The sequence below is a fragment of the Mercenaria mercenaria genome, chromosome 5 (genome assembly GCF_021730395.1).
Source record: "Mercenaria mercenaria strain notata chromosome 5, MADL_Memer_1, whole genome shotgun sequence".
NCBI lineage: Eukaryota > Metazoa > Mollusca > Bivalvia > Venerida > Veneridae > Mercenaria > Mercenaria mercenaria.
Genome location: NC_069365.1, coordinates 78,615,413 through 78,637,046, shown reverse-complemented (window position 1 = coordinate 78,637,046; position 21,634 = coordinate 78,615,413). Strand labels below are relative to the sequence as shown.

At 34.6% G+C, this 21,634-nt stretch overlaps 1 protein-coding gene across 3 annotated transcripts in view; it reads right to left on the bottom strand.

Moving 5' to 3' along the window:
- Window positions 1-21,634, bottom strand: part of LOC123558563 (hephaestin-like protein) — a 57,298-nt gene that overhangs the window by 27,855 nt on the left and 7,809 nt on the right. The window contains exon 1 of one of the 3 annotated variants that reach the window (XM_053544075.1): window positions 7,836-7,981. The exons of 1 other annotated variant lie outside the window; for it this stretch is intronic. The gene's annotated coding sequence lies outside the window, so the exon portion shown is untranslated. Of the gene's footprint in view, window positions 1-1,178; window positions 1,351-7,835; window positions 7,982-21,634 lie in introns of those variants that run through there. One more of the 3 variants, XM_053544076.1, reaches the window with a different exon arrangement.

The following is a 21,634-nucleotide window of genomic DNA, read 5'->3' as shown; positions in this document are numbered from 1 at the left end:
CCGGAATGGCGTCTACCCATGGGGGAAACCCCTTGCTTCATTTCAATAAGATTCATTGAAAATTACTTATTGAATATATATGTCTATAAAATACAGGTACTCATATTATTTCGAAAACGTGCCCTGACCACAATACGAAACCATATACATGTACATGTAGTCATCTAGAAAATAGCGGTTTTTTCTGCTTTCATTTTCATAACGAGAAAATCAGGAGAAGTAATTACACCATACTTTTTGAAACTTATTTAACGTTCACTACTTTACCATAGGCGTTAGGGAAGGGATTGGGCCATAGGCGTTTGAGAAGGGGATGGCGATCTGGGGACGCACCTGCCCCCAATTTTGAGAATGAAAAAAATGTAGATGAAAGGAAAATGCGAATTTGCAACAGCATTTAGATGAACTCATAGGGATCTATTTGATGTGATGCCTATTGTGATGAAGGAGAAGAATGTTTTTTTTATACAAAAAATCTGAGGTCAGTTACATCATCAAACTGATATAATAGCTTCTTAACAGTTGTAGCTGCCGGCAGTAGCAACAGTTAACTTGTCCTACTGCTGTATGTCAAGCTTCACACCGATCTTCCAGAAATTTGAAATCAAATACCCACAGAAGTTTACTTCATCGGATTGATTTTTGCCCTCTCTTACAGACGTCTGAAATTTATCATTGTCTTACGGTTCCATCTGGTCCAGTAAGTTATAAAACTTTAGTAAATTTAGTTTGAAAACTTAATAATGAGAAGTGCATTATAAACATTATTTTAAAGGACTTCTTGGTGATACTTAGTGATAATTGAACTTCGAACATTGATGAAATATTTTCAGATACAAAACTGCATTTTTAAGACGTTCCGATAAAAACACAAAAACTAGCTAGAGGCGCTTTTTAAATTCTTTAAGTCCACACATTCGGTCCTAGATTATTTGAGTTAGGCTATTTTGAAAATAATGCAAATTTTTTCCACACAATATGTATAAAGTAAAATTATTTATTTTGATAAAACCATATTCACATGTTCTTCTGTCAACTGTTAACAATACTTTGTAAAATCTGAACTATCTGAAAATTCAGTCAGCAGAGCTTTTATGACTGGATTTTGACAATTTAGAATATAAAAGAAGAATAAATTTTTATGTCGATTAAAAAGGGGAAAAAAGATAATTACTTACATTATGTTAACCCTTCGCGCGATTCCTGCCTTTTGACTGACACGTATTCTTAAAAATCAAAGTATCCGTTTGATGACAAAAGCATTTCAGTCCTCAAAATTTGTCATGCGAATCAACTGATGTATTTTATCTTTATGGAGTTTTGAAATTTTCTACATATAAATTAACGAACTGTCAAGCACATCTGGTCATCATATCATCTCGATATGTTTTCATCAATTAAATTTCGATTTATAATCAACAAGATTTTTTCTTACTTCTCTTCAGAAGAATTAATGGTGTTTTGATTTTTTCCGTTAACAAATTAACAAACTGTCAAGCACATCTGGTCATCATATCATCTCAATAATTTTTTCATCAATCAAATTTCGATTTATAATCAACACGATTTTTTGCTATTTCTCTTCAGAAGAATTTATGGTGTTTTGATTTTTCCATTAACAAATTAAAGAACTGTCAAGCACATCTGGTTATCATATCATTTCGATATTTTTTTTTTCATCAATCAAATTTCAATTTATAATCAACAACATTTTTCTTATTTCTCTTCAGAAAAAATTATCTTTCACTTTCTTTTCGATATGAAAATTTTGATAGAGCAATGGTCTGTTTCGCACAGAACTTACGTTTGCATTTTGAAAAATTTTAATTAATACAATTTTCATTTCTTTCCTAGAGGGTGTTGTGTTTTATTTTTTCCTTTTAGGCCACCCCGACCCAACATTGCCTCACATCTCGACCCGGATTCATCCCGGAACGGCGGTCACTCGTGCCTGGTGGTAGACAACCCTCACTACAACGGCCACCTGATCCTATACAAAACTTAAGATCTGGGGCGGATATGGGGCGTCCAAACTTGACAAAATGAAAAAAATTCGAAAATGGCATAAACCCAGCTTTTAGACCCGCTCACGAATAAACAAGTGTTTTCCCGGAATAGTCACCACGCTGGCCCCCATATATCATCACCCTCCCCCCCCCCCCCCCCCCCCCCCCCCCCTACAACGGCCACCCGTTCTCAACCCAAACTCAAGGTCTCATAGGGCCCTCCTAATAGCTGCTTTAACGATTTTAGGCCACCACCGACTCAGTCCCGTCTCACATTTCGACGCGGGTTCCTCCAAAACAAAGAGTTATCCCGTAATGGCGGCTACCCGTGGGGGACAACCCTCGCTTCATTTAAATAATAATGTGATGTCTATTGCGAAGAAGGGATGAAGGTTTTTTCTTATCCAATATATCTTATGTTAGTTGTATAACAGCTTATTAACTACTGTAACTGCCGGCAGGAGCACCCGTAACTGTCTTACTGCTGTACTGCCAGCTTCACACCGAACTTTCAGAAATTTGAAATCAAACTCCCACAGGAGTTTACTTCACGGGTTTGAATTTCGCCCCTTCTTGGGATGTCAAATAGTAGGTAAACATATAATTTACAACTAAATACGAAATGAGGCTGATTCCAGTTCGACATTTAGAGTAATTTTCCTTCAATTTTGTTTTGTATGTTATAACTGAATGTTTGATCATTAGTTTGCGTTTAAAACGATTTTTGAAAGAAATTCCCGTATTTTTATACGGCGAAATTGGTAAAATCACTTTTAAATAACATGTTTACATGATAATATAATTGTTACGGTATCAATCTAAAAAAGTGAAAACGTAAGTATGGCGGAGGAAAATCTTCCACGTTATAAATAGTAGTTCAATCCCACGAGAGCGGGTTCTTTTTCAAACAAAAACGAGATCTATTTTTTAAATTCTGATTTTCAACATTTATGGTATATTGTCCTCATTCAAGTATTCATGAAAGATTTAAAAAAAGATTTTATCAGACGGAATGAAAAAACCCATCTCTGTTAGTGGGAGCTCAGTTCTATGGAAATTGACACGACAAAAACGATATCGTTATCATAACGTAAGCAAAGCCCCAAGGTTGTCACGATTGTTCCATTGTTTGAAGGACACATTTTTATAATTATTCATTTTTAATATTTGCTTCGGACTGTTACAAAAGTAAAATCACGCTTTTTATTATATATTGTATATATCATAATATATATTTTTCTGACTAGTATGACACCGCAGCAGTATATTCGATGTGCTCGTCGTGGATTTTGCAAGGGCGGATCACACTCGGCGCTTGCGCACCTCATGAGATCCGATCTGGCAAAAATCCACTCGAGCCGAATACAGCAACCCAGATCGAACTACTGTTATAATAACCCTATTATATATGAAAGAAAGAGCAATCAAATATGATTAAAATAAAAGAAAAATGAAGAGAGCAGTTAATTGTTAAAAGTTAATTGCTATCACTACTCTCCCGTTTATTCATATTAAATATTTACCGTTTTAATAGTGCTGTTTTAAAACAGACTGAGCGGTCAGGGGAAAATTTTGGAAACGGCACGCACCGATCTTTCATATTTCATACTTTATACCGCAGTTCATTCATATCTATAACTTATCGTAACACCGGGGTTCCTCCATGACTTTACATACATATCATCCAGTTTGTTTCAAGCTAAAAAAAGGTTGAAAATGACATCAATTTAGCGGCTATATCAAGCGATGTTATTCACGTTATTCAAATTGGAAAAAAACACATACTGATCTAAACGGTGGAAGTTTTCTAACTATGTGTTAAATATGAAAATAAGGTCAAATGCTGACAAATCTACGCTAAACATATATACCTGTGTATATATTGCTTCAAGACGTTCATTCTAGCTTTGATGGAAAAGAATACTATCAGAAAATGCATTTAAAGTAGGCAGTAGTTATATCCTTTCCTTTAATGAAGTACAAGTAGTTATCCGAGTGCTTAAATGTTGAAAGCGAAATGAAATCTTTATCATATAAGTGGTTTACCGTAAACGCTTAGAAATGTTTGACGTTCCGCTACATGGCGCTTTATTACGCATTCTTCACCTTCATAGAAAATGAGGTTGATCCCTGTTTGGCTTTTTAGAGAAATTTTCCTCCTATTTTTTGTATGCTATAACTGAATGTGTTTATCATTATTTTACGTTTAAAACGATTTTTGAAAGAAAATCCCCGCTTTTTATACACCGAATTTGGTGAAATCTTTTTCAAACAACATATTTTCTGATTCATATAATTGTATTTGTATCAACTTAAGAAAGTGTAAACGTAAGTATAGAGGAGAAAAATCTTCTACATTGTGAATAGTAGTTCAATCCCGCGGGAGTGGTTTCTTTTGAAAACGAAAACGAAAACTAGATTTTTTTAATTTCGATTTTCAACATTAATGATATTTTGTCCTCATTCAAGTATTCATGTAAGATTTAAAAAAAAGATTGATAAAACCGTCTCATCCCAAGTTCGTCTACGAAAATAGTCTGTGTTTTCCCTTCTTTGACTGACACTTATTTTTATAGTTATAGGACTGTTAAAAAGTAACATCCCGCTTTTTATTATATATATATTTGTTGTGTAAAGTTCGCTATAGCTGATTAATTCTACACCAAAACTGACTTGTTCTGTTTAAAGATCAGAAGTTGTTGTCAAACTTGCCCGTTTTAAATAAATATAAATTGTATTTTTTGATAATTTTTATGTTGATATTTATAATTTATGTTGTAATTTGAAATTTATGTCCGATAACAACATCACTTGACTAAAGAAAACAAAAGGAACATGTATTTGTTAAATGGAAAAAAAGAATTTAGCGCCAAGAGACGTCTAAAATTTATTATTGTCTTACAGTTCCATAAGGTTCAGTAAGTTATAAAACTTTAGTCATTTTAGTTTGAAAACTTGATAATGAGATCAAGACCAAGGTTTTTCAGAGCCATCTAGCGTAACGTCAAACATTATGCTTGACGACGCCACGTCTTTGCGTTCTCAACGTTGACTGTAAACAGGTTGTATGCTGAAGATTTCATATCGCATCCAGCTTTTCGTCATATTTAAACAAATATCTACTTGTAGTTCAGAAAAGGAGTGGGTATAACCACTGCCTACTTTAAATATATTTTCTAATATATTCTTTTCTATCAAGGCTAGAATGAACGCCTGGAAGCCAAAAAATATTATATATTTATTTATGTTTAGAGTAAAAATATGGCTAAGAGTTTGTCAGCATTTGACCGTATTCATATCTTACACTCAGATAAAACTTCCACCGTTTTTATCAGTACATGTGTGTGTATTTTTTCTAATTTGGTCGCTTTATCGCTGTCATTTGACTTCAGCTTGATACAAAACCGGTTTATAATGATGAACTGAAGTATAAAATATCAAAGACCGGTGCCGTTTCCAAATTTTTACGCAAAAGTTTAGAACCCGGGTCCCTCGAAACATGATCGCTCAGAGTGTTTTTTAAAACAGTACTATAAAAAATATAAAAAATAAACAAGAAAAAAAATATGTGTGAACGGGAGAGGGGTAGTGATAACAATGATCTTTTGCGTTTTGATAATTCATTGCTAACTTCATTTTTTATTTAATCATATTTGATGGCTCTTTGTTTAATACATAACATAATACAAGCATATCTTTTTAACACAGAAAAAAAGACAATAACGTCGGGCTACAAGTTATCTAAACGTCGGTATACACAACCATTCCCACAATGTTAACATTCATCTTTTTAAATGAACATTTTAAACCATGGTTAACAATTATGTACAATCAGATTTTAGAATAATTCCCGTTTGAAAACTTCAAAAACAACTGACCCTTAGAAAATAGCCTTGTCTTATTTATCCAGTCAAAAATTATCCCCACCCCTCTGTCGAACCGAATGACACACTAGTTAAAGCGTTCGCCCGTCAATCGAGCGGTCATATGTTTGGTGTCCGGTACAGTCACTCTATCTGTGACTAAAAAAATTTAAATGGAACATTTGAAAGTTACTGTTGCAAAAGAGTTCAGTGCTTGTAAAAAAAAGTGTTGACGGAAACGGACATAAAAAACCCACACGGATGAATATTCAACAGGGAAAGCCACGTTCTGAAACCCAAAACAGACAATAATTATTCCCGGCTAAGTCTGACGTTTAAGTTGGTCGAAATATGCTCCGTCAAAACGACATGAAGTTAATGTCAGACTTTAAAAGTGTACGGAGATGAAATAAATAAGTGATTCCCCTTATGCATTTGATAACCATTAATTGTGTTGGGTTTACGCCGTTTCTCGACTACCTTGAATTATGTCCCGACGGTCTGCTTACACAACATGTCTTTATAGTTTCTGATTAGTAGGCACTCTCCGTAGGAAATTGATAACTTTCCGACTTCAAGGAACCCTGTATCTAGTCGGGTTCGAACTGAAATCTCCGGATTCCGGGGAAAACTGTATTTAACTACGAAACAGTTGAAACGGATTAAAATCAATTGATAATGCAACACGCCGTTCAATATAGGCTATAAATATAGGCAAATAAATCCTACAAGCAGACCATGTGAACTTGGTTGAAAAATGCGGGTAAAGACATAACGTTTTATATGTGCTTAAAACTCCCAAGAATCGTGGCGTGAAAATTAATTCGGTAGTCAAGGAATTTTATTCAAAAACATTTCAGGAACATTTTCAGAAAATTAAAATAAACTAAAGGGGAGAGAACAAGCAGTAAAATGTTTAATAAGAAGTATCATTTTTTCATTACGCCTTTTGTGTGTTATACAAGTGTGACAATTGGAAAGAAATCGGAAAATGGCGTACAAAGTTAGAACACGCTTAAAATGAAATTTATTTTGTTATAAACTCTTTGTGATTAACTTATTTTTCTGAATTTTTTTCCCCTCATTTAACTGTAATATAAATTTATATGATAATTTTAAAGTTTTTTTTATAGCTATGGAACAGTTTTTACATAATACTTAGTCATTCTCCTCGAAAACAGTAATCTTAATTTTAACAAAAGATTTCGGCATGATTTTCTTGCATAAAGTAAGCTTTCTGTCGGCGAATAATAGGAGAACGTATTTGAAAATGACATCACTGTTTAGTTTTCAACGGACTTGTTATATTAAATGAAAAAAAAAACATTTTGAATTAAATTGACGCCCCGAAACCAAATAAAACGCCGAAAAAATGGCAATGTCACAACTATTTAGGGCAAAGCTATAACGTGATTTTTCGACGCCATTTGCATAGAAAGTGTGCCTTTGAACTTTTTAATAATTGTACATCAGGTGAAGATCAGTTTTTCCTATTATTTAAACATGTTATCAAGAATGTAGCTTGAGTTTGAAATTCCCGCTCATTGCACCATCTTTACCTCCAATGACTATTTGATGACACTTAGGTGATAATTGAATTTCGAACATTTATGAAATATCTTCAGATACAAAACTGAATTTTAAAATACGTTCCGATAAAAAGGACAAAAAAAACCTAGCTAGAGTTGTTTATAAAGTCTTTAAGTCTATAAATCGGTCTTTGAACTTTTTTTGATTTATGGAATTTAGAAAACAATGACAATCCTTCCACGGAGTATGTGTAAAGTAAAAGGATTTTTTTACTAAAATCATATTCATATGTACTTTTGTCAACTGTTAACAATACTTTTTAAAACCTGAAATATCTAAAAATTTCAATCAGTAGATTTTGTATAACTGGATTTTGACAAAAAGAGAAGAGCAAAATTTTCTGTCGATTAAAAAGGGAAATAAGATAATTACTTACATTATGTTAACCCTCCGTGCAATTCCTGACTTTTAACGGACACGTATTCTTAAAAAACAAAGTATAAGTTTGAAGACAAAAGCATTTCACTCCTCAAAATTTCTCTTGCGAATAAACTAATATATTTTATCTTAATGGTGTTTTGAATTTTTACATTAACAAAGTAACGAACTGTCAAGCACATCTGGTTATCATTTCATCCCAATAATGTTTTCATCAATCAAATTTCGATTTATAATGAATAATAACTTTTCTTTTTTCTCTTCAGAAGAGGTTTTTCTACTGAAACTTAATCTTCACTTTCTTTTCAATCTGTAAATTTTAACAGAGCAAGGGTCTATTTCTCACAGGACTTGCGTTTGCATTTTGAAATATTTTAATTTATATAATTTCTGTTTCTTTCCTAGAGTGGTTTTTCCTCATTTTTGGCCACACCTACCCACACCCGCCACACATCTCGACCCGGGGTCCTCCTAAACAAGTTTAATTTCTGGAATAGCAGACATCCGTGCCAGATGTGGGACAACCCTCTCTACAACGACCACCTGGTCCCATCAAATACTCAGGGCCTGCGGCGGAACTGGGGGAGCCCAAACTGAAAAAATGGGGAAAATTTCGAATATGGCATGAAAACAACTTTGAGACCCGATCTCGAGTAAACAAGAGATTTCCCGGAACAGCCACTATGCTGGTGCCCCATAGACCGTCACCGTCTACAACGGCCACCCGGCCTCATCCAAATTTCAGGGTCCCATTGGCCACTCCAATTAACTGCTGAAACGATTTTAAGCCATCCCCGGCCCAACAAGCCTCACATCTCGAAACGGGTTCAGCCCACAGAAGAGTTTCCTGTATGGCGGCCACCCGTGTCTGTTGGGGACAACCCTCTCTACAACGGCCACCCAGCCCTATCCAAAGCTCAAGGTAACTGGCGAAGCTGGGGGCGCCCAAACTGAAAGAAAGTGGAAAATTCAGAAAATCGTTTAAAACCAATTTTGAGACCCGCTCACGAGTAAACAAGAGTTTTCCCGGAATAGCCACTATGCTTCCCCATAGACCGTCATCCTCTACAACTGCCACACGGCCTCAACCCAAACTCAGGGCCCCATAGGTCCCTCTTATTAACTGCTGGAACGATTTTAGGGCACCCCGACCCACCAATGCCTCACATCTCGTCCTGGTTTCCTCACAAACTAGAGTTTTCCAAGAGTTGCGGCAACCCGTGCCTCGTGGGTGACAACCCTTTCTACAACGGCCACCCGGTCCTATGCAAAACTCAAGGTCTTGGGCGGAGCTGAGGGCGTTCAAACTTAAAAGGTGAAAAATTCCGAAAATGGCCTAAAACCAAATTTGAGACCCGCTCACGAGTAAACAAGAAATTTCCGGAATAACCACTATGCTGCACCCATCCCCAAAGACCGTCACCCTCTACATTGGCCACATGGTCTCCATCCAAACTCAGGGCCCAATAGGGCTCTCCTATGAACTGCTGTAACGACTTTAGACCATCCCAATCCACCCCCAGATCACATCTCGAACAGGGGTTCTCCCAAACAAGAGTTAGTTTTCGTGGAATAGCGGTCACCCGTGCCTGGTGGGGTACAACAACCACTGGGTTATATCCAAAACTCAAGGTTTAACATTATTTCCCAATACGGATATTAAAGCTGTATCTTATTGAATAGGGGTTAGTTCGTATCTTTCACAATACTGTTTTGATCTAAAAAAAAATGTATATTATATATATATTTTATTTTTTATAAATTAATCTATTTATACGTTCATTACTACTTTTATCATTATTTATTTTTCGTAATTCCTTAGCAATTAAATTACCAACAGCTTTTTCTTGTGATACAACTGTTGTCTTTTGGAGGTAAGTTTTTTAATACATTAATTATTTCATCAGTAGTTAAATTTCCAACTTCCGTTCCAATCTTTTTTGTTCCACTTTCAAGAGTGTTTTCCTGTAGTTTCCAAGGATTTTTTCCCAGTAGAAGACGAAACCAATTTTGTTAAAGTGTCAAAGATTCCAGCGCCACCAGACTGGCTTTGTCCATGACCCGAACCACTTTGAGCATTGAGCTGATATGGAACTTGCGTTCCCGTCCAAGCATCAACATAGATAAATATCCCTTTATTTCTATCATAAACCTTTTTGTACATTATACATTTACATTTCTTTTACAACTAGTGTAAAACTTGTTTCAACTCCATTTAAATTGATTTTTCTACCAAACACATCTGTAATATATTTTCTAATTGAATTAATAATATTTTTTTTAATTTCAAAATATCCAACTTTGTTTGGCTCTTTTGTAAATGGATAAGCCCTTGTTAAATCCACAGTACTTAAAGCATACATAACATCACCAAAATTACCATCAACAAGTGAATTATCAATCAGATTAAAATAAAGGTAAATTGTATCCACAGATCTAGTTATATTTGGTGTCATAATTCCCCATTCACTTTTGTTTAAAGTCTTTTTCTCAAAACCGAGCAATGTATGGAAATTTGACATTCTCAAATCCAATATAAAATTATAAAGAATTGAAATTAAAATTTTAAAACTACTTAAATCAAATTCAAAATTTGTTGCGGAAATGTCTAATTTTTCAAATTCAAATCATTTGTGCTTATTAATGCTTTTTTGATATAATTATCTATGTCTGTAAGATCCATTTGTAAATATGATATTTTTCTATTCCTTACCATTATTGTAACGAATTCTTTTATTGTCGTATTCGTCACTAATATTATGCCTAGAGTAAGTCATAATGTTTATACTATCCAAAACAACAGCAGAAGTTGTATTTTAATCTAAAAAGGACGACTGAATCTGACTGTTAAATCGCTTAGAGTATTTTTATTATCGTTTCTAACTGTCTCAGAACTTAACACTATTTTTGTTCCATTTATATTTAAGAAAAATAATATTCATATGACATTTCATGTTTTTCTGGTAACAACTTGTTCATTTTTAATAGTTCATCATTTATGCTTTTATTATTATTCAATTTTAAGTTCTTCATCATTATTTCCAGAATTAATTGAATCATAAAAAATTCTAAGTCATTAATTAATTCTTCTGGATCGCACGTACAAACGTCATAACATTGTCCCCTAATTATTGATTAAATTTCATAGATCTTTTATTGATAGGTAATCCTGATTTTTTCTGTTAATTCTTTAAATATTTTTGTAGAAAGTATTGAATGTTTTTATTATTGTTATATATCTCATTAATCGGATTAATTATATCATAATCTACCTCCATATTTATCACTTCTTGTTCAGTTCTTTAATCCCTTGCAATCAATTTGTTTTGACCATAAACTTTATTAAGATCAATAACTAGATTACCATATCTGCCATCTGTAGAACGTTTGTATGGATTGCGAGATTTTATTCCCTTTCCCATAATTATACTTTCCTTGCTTAAGAATATGATTGAGCACATGTCTACATTTTCTTTTTCACCAGACTGAGCTATAATTGCCTTTTCTCTCTTGTGGGTAAGATAATGTAAGATGATATAAGATAATGTTATATTATTACATAATGGAAATTCCTAATTATGATATAGAAAGCGATAAATCTAATAACATAAAGCAATTTTATCCTTTTATGCCAGATTCATGTTTTAGAATGTTAATATGTGGATGTTCAGGGTCAGGCAAAACAAACACTCTTATGCAAATGTTATGAAAACCTGTTATATATTATGTTAAATTATACCTATATGCTAAATACTTGGTGCAATCTAAATATCAGGATTTAATAGACCACTTAAATGAAATTGCAAAAAGAATTAAAGTAGATCCAAATGAAATACTTGAATATTCAAATAATGAAACAACTATAGGAATGGCAGGAACAAGTGCTTAAGCAGCTAAACTACCAATAATACCTGCTGTAATTTGTAATCCGCAATTAACTCTTCCACAAAACTTTTAACCTTTTCTGTAAGCAGCAGCAAGTTTAGTCAAGTGAATAATTCATTGATCTATTGTTTCTATTCTACTAGAAATTAAAATTTTATCCATTTATATTATATATTTTTAAAATTAATTATATTTGTTCAAGGTCACTTAATGGCAGACAGCTATTGAATTTTTCATTATAACCTTTCCACTTAACTAAAGCTTGTTTTTTGTGTGTGTTTTTCTTATAGTCTCGTCTAATAACTTTTTCTATTGTAAAAACCTCTTGTTTAGTAGGTAAAGTTCTTGCTCATAAAATGCACTCTGAATTGCTTCATTATTTAAATCTTTAATAGTGCATGTTGAACTTCTTGGATTTGTTTTACGAATTCCATCAATTATAAATATTTCCTCTGTCCAGTTTGGTGTATATCCTTTTTATAAATGCCGTTTAATTTTGCTTAAGCGGACTCGATCACCAATTTTAAACAGTGGTTTACTTTTTGTTATCTTTAAATTACCATACAAATTAAGGTAAACAGTACCTTTATCTGAATGTTCACTGGCTTGTCTTGGAGTCATTTTTATACTACTATGTTTTTATGTTGTTATATTTTCTGTTATTTGATGTTGCTAAAATTTTAAATAATGAAAATTCTTTATGTTTTCATAACAGATGTCAAAATTAATTTTTTCTCAACTTTGACACATTTATGCACTTTAATCTTTGATAGTCAAGGAGGTGCACAGATATCCCTCTGTGTTGATACATATATACTTGAAGTATAATCCGGTATTAATACAAACTGTGTATTTGTGGTTGATGTATATTTATTATTTAGTTATTGTTCTTTGACGTTTTTCATTTCACAAGAGTGAAATAATTTTTAGGGGGGAGGTAATGTTCTCCTAAAACATCTGCTGTCTTGAAAATATATTCAACCTTAACATATAACAAGAGCTGTCCGTAAGACAGCCAAGCTCGACTATTAGAAATATTGTCCCAGAAGTAGGAAAATATTACCCAAAAAGGTTAAATATCAAAAGAGTTTTAAGTTCAAAAGGGGACATAATTTGACCAAAATGAAGGTCAGAGTTATGGGACCTGCTGCTATCAACTAGTTTTATAACCCCGAAGGCACTTGTGAAGTTTCAATTCAATATCTGCATTAGTTTTGGAGATAGTAACTTGCATGTAAAACTTTAACCAGGATTTTCTTAGTCCAAAAAGGGACATAATTTGCCCAAAATACATGTCAGAGTTATGGGACTTGACCCAGTGAGGTTGGTATTTGATCTAGAAAAAGAAAAAAAAAAGTTTTAAATCTATATGCCTTTTAGTAATAGCTGTATCTACTTGCACGCAAAATGTTAACCAGGATTTTCTAAGTCCAAAAGGGTGCATAATTTGCTCAAAATACATGTCAGAGTTATGGGACTTGAGACATACCGCATGTTTAGTGTTCAACCGATTTACAGTTGGACACTACGCTTCCCTCTTTGATTGCGTCTGACGGAAGAGGGGGAGGACTCTATGATAAGCAGTTTTTAAATCCTACCAGGACTGAACTGTTTTGATATTTGTCTTCTGGCCTGTTTCGTCGGGCCCTTAAGGGTGTTTCTCTTGTTGCTCTGTCTTCTGAAAAGGCATTGAGTACATACGTTTTTGGTTCTTAAGGTTTGTTTTTTATATATTTATACACGAGCATTTTTGTGTTTTACATGCCATGCTTTTTTTGTTTCCATTACGTGTGTAAGAGATTCACCTGGAGGGGATTACTTTTATTTACACTGTCCCATGTCTTTGAAACATGGTGGGGGTAAGAGTGAGGTTAGGTGCACCATAAACCGGTTTAAGCTCCCCGGTGGTGTTTTTGCCACTGACCGTTCCAAGGCGGTGCACCACTGTGTTCCTTTGTTTGTTCGTTTCGTCTTATGTGTTGGCTTTGTGTGCGTGTGTGTTGTTCGTTTTGTCCTTATGTGTTGGCTTTGGGTGTGTGTGTGTGTGTGTATGTGGTGTGTGTGTGTGTGTGTGTGTGTGTGTGTGTATGTGTATGTGTGTGTGATGCACGCGTCTGCGTGCTGGGGGTTTCGTTTTGAGGAGGCTACGTTTTTGGTGCGTGGCATTCCCTGTTTGATATTTTTCTTTGTTTTTTTTTTTTACCCAGCGAGGTTGATAATTGATCTAGAAAAAGAAAAAATAAGTTTCAAATCTATATGCCTTTTAGTTATAGCTGTATGTACTTGCACGCAACCAGTAACTTGCATGTAAAACTTTAACCAGAATTTTCAAAGTCCTAAAGGGGCATAATTTGTTTGAAATACATGTCAGAGTTATGGGACTTGACCTAGAAAAAGAAAAAATAAGTTTCAAAGCTATAGGCCTTTAAATGATAGCTGTATGTATTGCATGCAAAAACTTAACCAAGGTGTGACGCCGACGCTGACGCCGACGCCAGGGTGAGTAGAATAGCTAGACTATTCTTCGAATAGTCGAGCTAAAAACATGAAGAATTTTCATTCTTTAAAATTAGCAACATCAAATTATCAAATAATTTATCCTTATTGTAGTTTCTATACGAAAAAATATACATTTTTGTGACAATTAATTTTTAACGATTTTTCTGATTTTTCACTGCACAACACATCCTCAGTCAAACACTGGTCTATCAATTTCTGGAATTCGTTTAGCTTTAATATTTTTTTTTTTTTGAAAACTGTGTTAGGCTTTCATACTTATAATTATGATTAAGAAGTGTTTAGAACATTTTCGTGCAACATGGGTATGTTTTTGTAATATAGAAATTCTTCTGTGTTCGAATGTGCATTTACTTTGACTAACCTTACGACATTCCGTAAAGAATTGTTATGGGCGGTCACATTTAAGCATATAAAATTTGATTCCCGACTATTAGAGTAACGAAATTAATGATAATTATCTATACATTGTATATTATAATGTGCTAAATGAGCCGCTTAAAGAGGTTGCGCAATCATCACATATAATTGCTAATCAGTTGCAATCAGTACCATTCCATTGAAATGAGTCGGTGATAATCGACAAAAAAGTAATAAAGTGTAAATATGTAGTGCATTTATAAACATACCCGGCTTTTGAAGAATTTCTAATGAAGTTACTTCTTATGACATAAAAGGTAAGAGAAATGATGTCCAGTATTCTAAAATATGCAATATTTTGCCTAAATGTCTTGAAAAGTCCGAAAAATCAGAACAAAATATTCCACAGGGATAAGTATTTGTACTTTAAGATCGACGTAAATCCAAGCCGAATTTTATCAGCGTGGGCGGCATATATCTGGCAGAGTTTGCTCATCTCCGGGTGCTGATTCTGTGCATTTGTTTACATTTATTTTGATAAATAAATATATAAGCAATACAGTCGCAGATGGAAACATTTAGTAAAATTACTTTTATTACAAAAATTTGAAATTTACATGATAACAAAGACATCATGCGCTGTTAAAACCTAATTCTGTGTCAGAAGTAAACGTAATACATCCCTTAAACGTTTATGTTAAAAAGAGTCAGCGGGGACGACTTGCGTAATATTCGTTAAGTATTTTCTTTACACGTTTACACATTACAAGGGTAACTGTTTCGTGGTAAATCGTCAGAGCCTGGTTACCGGTTAAACAGTTACTATCTGGCGAGATATTTCCATCCGCACCTCCTACCAACGAAGGATTCTCTAATTTTAATACATTTTGTATATCTTACTATAAAAAGTGACAGACAGTCATTACGGCCGCCTTCGACGGACCTATAATGTCGCAGTATGCCTCACGCGCCATGATCGTAATAGCCCCGGGTAACCTGAATGTCAGCGCGTTATGACGTTAACGTCATGCAGCAACGTAATTATGGTGGGTGAAAGGTGCTGAATCGTTTTGTGAACGATTCTCAAAAAATGATGGTATTGTTGATTAAAAAGCAAAACGAATGATAACTAAGTTTGTGGAAAATATGAAAAATGAAAATACCAAGATATATATGAAGAGAAGATGTACAATAAAAAGGCCTAGGTTTGTGTTTGCCTTCTAGCCATAATGCCACTTTAAGAAACCTGCAAACCACCGTACCTCTGCTTTATGAAGACATATCTTAGCAAATGCATTTTCAGTGTTGCTCAAAGTAGCCATGATTTGTCTTTACAAGACAGAAAAAAATGGCTGTTTATATTTTTATTGCCTTACGTTTATAAAACCAAGTCTTGTGAACAAAGTACTAGATAAACATGACCGACACGCTGCAATTGGGGAACACACAAAACATAAACCAAATATACTTATATGTACTTTCATTATGCAATAAACTCTAAATTGAAAATGCATACAAATTTTAGTCAAAAGATAATTTTAAATATGCATACATAATTCAGATGTGGATTACGAATAGCCTTGTATTTTCTCAGTAACTCGCGAAACTCTTGACAAACATACATACGTATTTAAAAGTATTCTGATAAAATACTGTTCTACACTGTTTTATGAAAAGAAAAACAATGTATCAGTCAGTTAACGAAATGTTGTACAAAAAAGTGGGTTTTAGCAGGCTTTTGAAAGCAGCAGCTAGCGTGTGAGCTTCCCTGAGCTTTCTTGACGGGAAGGGAGTTCCAAAGCTTTGGAGCAGTGAACAAAAAGCTGCGCTTGTCATACATCAATGTTTTAGTTTTTGGCATAACCAGTGACAGCGTGTCTTGTGAACCTAAGTTTCTGACCGGTTTATACACTTCTATTATATCCCTAACATATATGTAAACCTTAAAGTTGTGGGTCAGAACCTTGTACTGCACCCTGCATTTCACTGGCAACCAATGAAGCTTCTTCAGAACCCGTGCTATATGACTTCGACGGGGCTTCTCAGTGATGATGCGAGCTGACGTGTTCTGGACATGTTGCAACTTGTTAAGTGTGTTGTTTGGAATACCACTTAAAAAGGCATTACAGTAGTCTAACCGTGAAGTAAACAGGCTGTCTGTTGATAAGGGCCTTTGTGGCATCACTGGTAAGATACCGTCTGATGTGACCTATTCTGCGAAGTTGTGCATATATAGCCCCGGCACACAGAGTTGACTTGTTCCATATCCATACTGTTGTCAAATACTGCACCAAGATTCCTACACATTTTGTGCATTTTATCAGAGAGCCACCGACCTTCACCGAGACGTGATCAATGTACTTGGAGTTATGCTTTGATGTGACTAACATTACCTCCGTTTTATCAGCATTAAGCTTCAGCATGTTACAATGCGTCCACGAGACAATTTCAGCGAGACAGCTCTCAATGCGGCGCAAAGCCTCAATTCTAGCCACAGCCTCTATCGGCTTAAAGGACAGGTATAATTGAGAGTCATCAGCGTAGATATGATGAAGAAGTCCATGGCGTCTGCATAAGGCACCCATGGGTTTAGTGTACATGATATAGTTCTTTGAACCAAGCACTGATCCATGGGGCACACTGTATTTCATCAACATAGGCGTCGTCAACTCACCATCAACGCACAGGGATCCGTCAGTGCTATGATAGAGGGGTAAAATTTCTTTTAAATGATTTTAAATTAAATTCAAGAAAAAAACAACATATAAACCATATATACGGACAAGGGGAATAACATGGCGAATTTCAATTTTTTTCCTACGTTCTTGTACCCCATGCTATCGCGCAACATTTTGGTAATAGCCGACTCATAACTACTGAACTACATGAGCAAAGGATGATACTAACAGAAAATGTATACTTTTCCCACCTTAAAATGTACCAAAGAGTCGTAAATTATAATTTTCTATATGCTGACACAGCCATGTATACAACTTGGAAACGAATTTGACGGATTCCTGTGCATCAACGCACACAATTTGATAGCGGTCACTTAGACATCCTGCAAGTGTTTGTCTGTCACTCTAAAATGAGTTGCGTGTGTACGTTTGGTGTCATTGGTCGAAAGCTGCAACAGATCGAGTACACGAGGACTGTTACAGCATTTTGGTCGAGAGGACTCAGTTGAACGAGACTTTCTGTAAGCAGACTGCAGTCCCTCGTGTAGCTTATTTTCACTCAGGTACCGCTCAAGACGCGCATCTACTAGCTTTTCTAAGATTTTTGAAATGAAAGGGAGATTGGACACAGGCCTGTAGTTTTTGAGAATTCTTTATTCAAGACATGGTTTCTTAAGCAGGGGTCTCATCCTAGCATTTTTAAACTCTTTTGGTACATAACCTAATTCCAATGATGTATTTATGATGTTTGTTATCAACGGCAAGAGCTCATTAAGACATTTCTTCAAAAGCCATGTTGATAAAGAGTCCAGTTCATAGGATTTGTTTGGAGATTTTTGTATGATTTGTTTTATATCTGCTGTCGTTGCAGGAGCCAAATCAATACAGTTTGTTACTTCCTGGTGTTTTGAACAATGCAAGTCTACTGAATCACAATCAGTTTGGCTATGCGAAATAATGTCATTCATAATGTTTCAATTTTCTTGATGAAAAAGTCACTACACTTCTGCACAAGTTCCTTTGAGGATGGGTTCAAGGGATGGGCAGCATCATGACTGTCTCCTAGTAGATTTTTGGTTATCTTGGCCCACCGTTTGTGGTCAGTGCCACACGACTTTATCTTATCATAGGAGTTTATTCACGGTAGCACATTGGTCCCTACAAAAATGATGGTCAATTGTTAGTTTAGATTTACCCCATTTCCGCTCAAGTGCGTTTGAAGTGTTTAGCCTCATGAAGTTCGTCTGTAAACCACGGGCAGCTAGGTCGAAGAACGATAGTTTTTGTGCGTAAGGGAGCATGCTTAACTATTAGTGAGAATAATCCTTTTGAGTTTGCATTTACTAGCTGATCCACGTCTGTGCCTTCTGGAAACGTATTTAGTGCAAGGGACGCTGAGATGTCTTGTTTAAAAGAACTTACGTCAATAGAGCGCAATTTCCGAAAAGAAACTGGCTTTCGCACCGGAGCTGGTTTTGTGGCACATGCGTTGAAGTGAATTGCATAGTGGTCCCGTGACATATTGCTAGTATTGTCATAAAGACCTCGATCGATGACCTCGACACCTGATATTACTTTGCTGTCGTTCCTGGTTATTACAACATTTAATGTATGACCGCGGACATTGGTTGGTCCGTTCACATTTTGATGCATACCACAATACTGAAGTACACTTTTAAATCTGACGGCATCTCGGTCTGATGGAATATCGAGATGGAAATTCATGTCCCCCACAATGATGATGTCTTTATCGACTGTAGCATATCTGCCCAGGAAAGTAGGTCATTCTTCTAGAACTACACTAGTCGTTACACCGTTTTGTTTTGATGGTGGTGGTCTATATATCACTGCTACTCGTGCAGAAAATACATTCATACTCAAATTACAATCCATGTATTCAAATTGTTTAAAATCTTTGTCACGACTAGATGCAACAACACGAAGAGTAAATGCAGATTTATGTATGAGAGCCACACCCTCTCCATGGCTGCCGCTGCAACGTGCAACATTTTAATTGAATAACCATTCGGTACAAGTTCGCCAATACACGTTTTAGTCATGCTACCAAATCAAAGTCATAGGAGACTATATAATCACACAGAGAAATTGTTTCATTTCTTCTCACTTCTTCCTGTTGTAATGGATTCATATCTAATTTTGATAACATTTTTGGTATATTGCCGCTGAATTTCAAGACTTTGGCTATTTACAAATGTGAAATGTTTATACAGATTTCATTTCGTGGTCGAACTATAATTGTGATTGCTTCAGGCAGTACTTATAAATTATACAAATGGACCCCTTCATTGACATCCCATATTGACTTACTCTATATTTACCCCTCTTTCGTACCTCTGTATTTCAAAATATTGATTAGAATAGTAACATCTGGTCGAGATTTCCTCCGGGAATACTTTCCAATAGCTCAAATACTTTTCAAAAGCTCACGTCAATTGTATTGGTGTTTGACACGAAAAGCTACAAGTGATAATTGATCAATTATTGTGTCAAGAGAAATCGATTGAAAATTTCAACTTTTTATAAACAAAGGCGCAAATAAATTGAAATAAAATACAAACAAAAATGCAAGTATTTCACAATAGTTCACAAAAGTATTTGCATCAATCTCCTCACAATGAACTAATACACACTCAAGACAACTTCCAAATATGTATATATAGTATTTCTTAAGAAATAATCAAATCAATGTCAGTGAAATGAAATGCAGCCTAAACTTAACATAACGCAATAATAATAATCAATATAAGGCGCGCTTGGCCATTTTAAGGGGTCGCTAGAGCTAAAAATAGGAATCAAATCAAATGACTTCTTCAGCGTGTCATACATACATTCACATACATAACTCTGATTTGAATTTTGACAGAGTTAGTCCCCTTTTTAACTTTTTTTTTATTAAGTGTTTGATAAAGTCAAATATCTCTGTTACTTTCCAAGCTTTTGACTTGGAAACTTAGGGTAATTATTTACTATATAAACAATCCCTTTAACTCTGATTTGAATTTTGACAGAGTTATGTCCCTTTTTAACTCAGAAATTTTTTGGTTAAAGTTTTATAAAGTTTATACTGGCAAAGTTCTAATTCATAGTCAAGCACTGAGAAAAGTCGAGCGAGCTGTCTTACGGACAGCTCTTGTTTATTGTAATTGTCAGTGTTGGTTTTATACATGAATGAGACAGCGAAATTTGAGGTTTCCTGTTTTATTTGGTAGATTTTTAGCTGATTCTTAACGTTTTCAACAGCCTGTCTAATTCTAATGTTTTGGGAGACACCATATTTCTGAAATTCTGTCAGTGATATTAATATTGCAATAATGCTAAAGGATTGACTGATTACTTCTATGCAGTTTATGCATGTATATTGTTTTTCAAAACCACATGCAAAGTCATAAAATATGTATGTTCTAGTCTCCTATAAATCTTTATAAATTGGTCATGTATATGTTGTCTTAATGTTTTTTATATTGTAAATGTCAACGTTGGTTTTATACATGAATGAGACTTAAAGGTCCACTACTAAAGCCCGAACGAGTATTATATGAAAACCAGAATTTGTAACTGAGACTTCATATTTACTAAAAATATGACCCATTTATCGGATCTTACCAAATAGTTGTGGATATGTTCAAGAATAACCAACAAATAAACAAAACTCTTTCGCCCATTTCAAACCGAAAGTATGTTTTCAACTGCTTACGAATCCGTCGTGCATCTTCGGATTATTTCGGAAAAATGCTCCAAAACGAGGCCATAATTTAAAAATAGATCCAACGATAACTTAGCACAGGGAATTCAACATTTTTGTAACTCACAAAAACTTCATGAAAATCATTCTTGTACTACAGGTAATATAAAATTTAGGCCCTTCCTGAATAAATGTGTTTTCACAACTTGATCTGCAAACTTATGCAGTCAATCTCTTTTCAGCAAAGTTTTAAGAATATAGATGCATAACTATCTTACACTGTAGAAACAAAATGTGATTGCAATTTACCTAAAGACACTGATTTATGTACCTATTACTACATTAATTCAATAAAAGTTTAAACATTAAACATATTGTATTGGCCAAATATATGTCACTGTCATTTTTGAAACTATAATCTTGCACATCTCGTATTTTTCATGCAAATCATGTATAATTAATACAAAAGATGTATAGGATAGACAACGGCACGAGTTTTCTATCCGACTTAGACCACGCGACATAAAAACTGCAATTATTGAAAACTCTCCCACGCGTTCTATAGAAATTAGGATTAACGTGTTTTTATAAGAGTAATATCAACTTTGTACCGTTAGCGCTTAATTGTCAGTAAGGCATATGAAAGAATGCAGG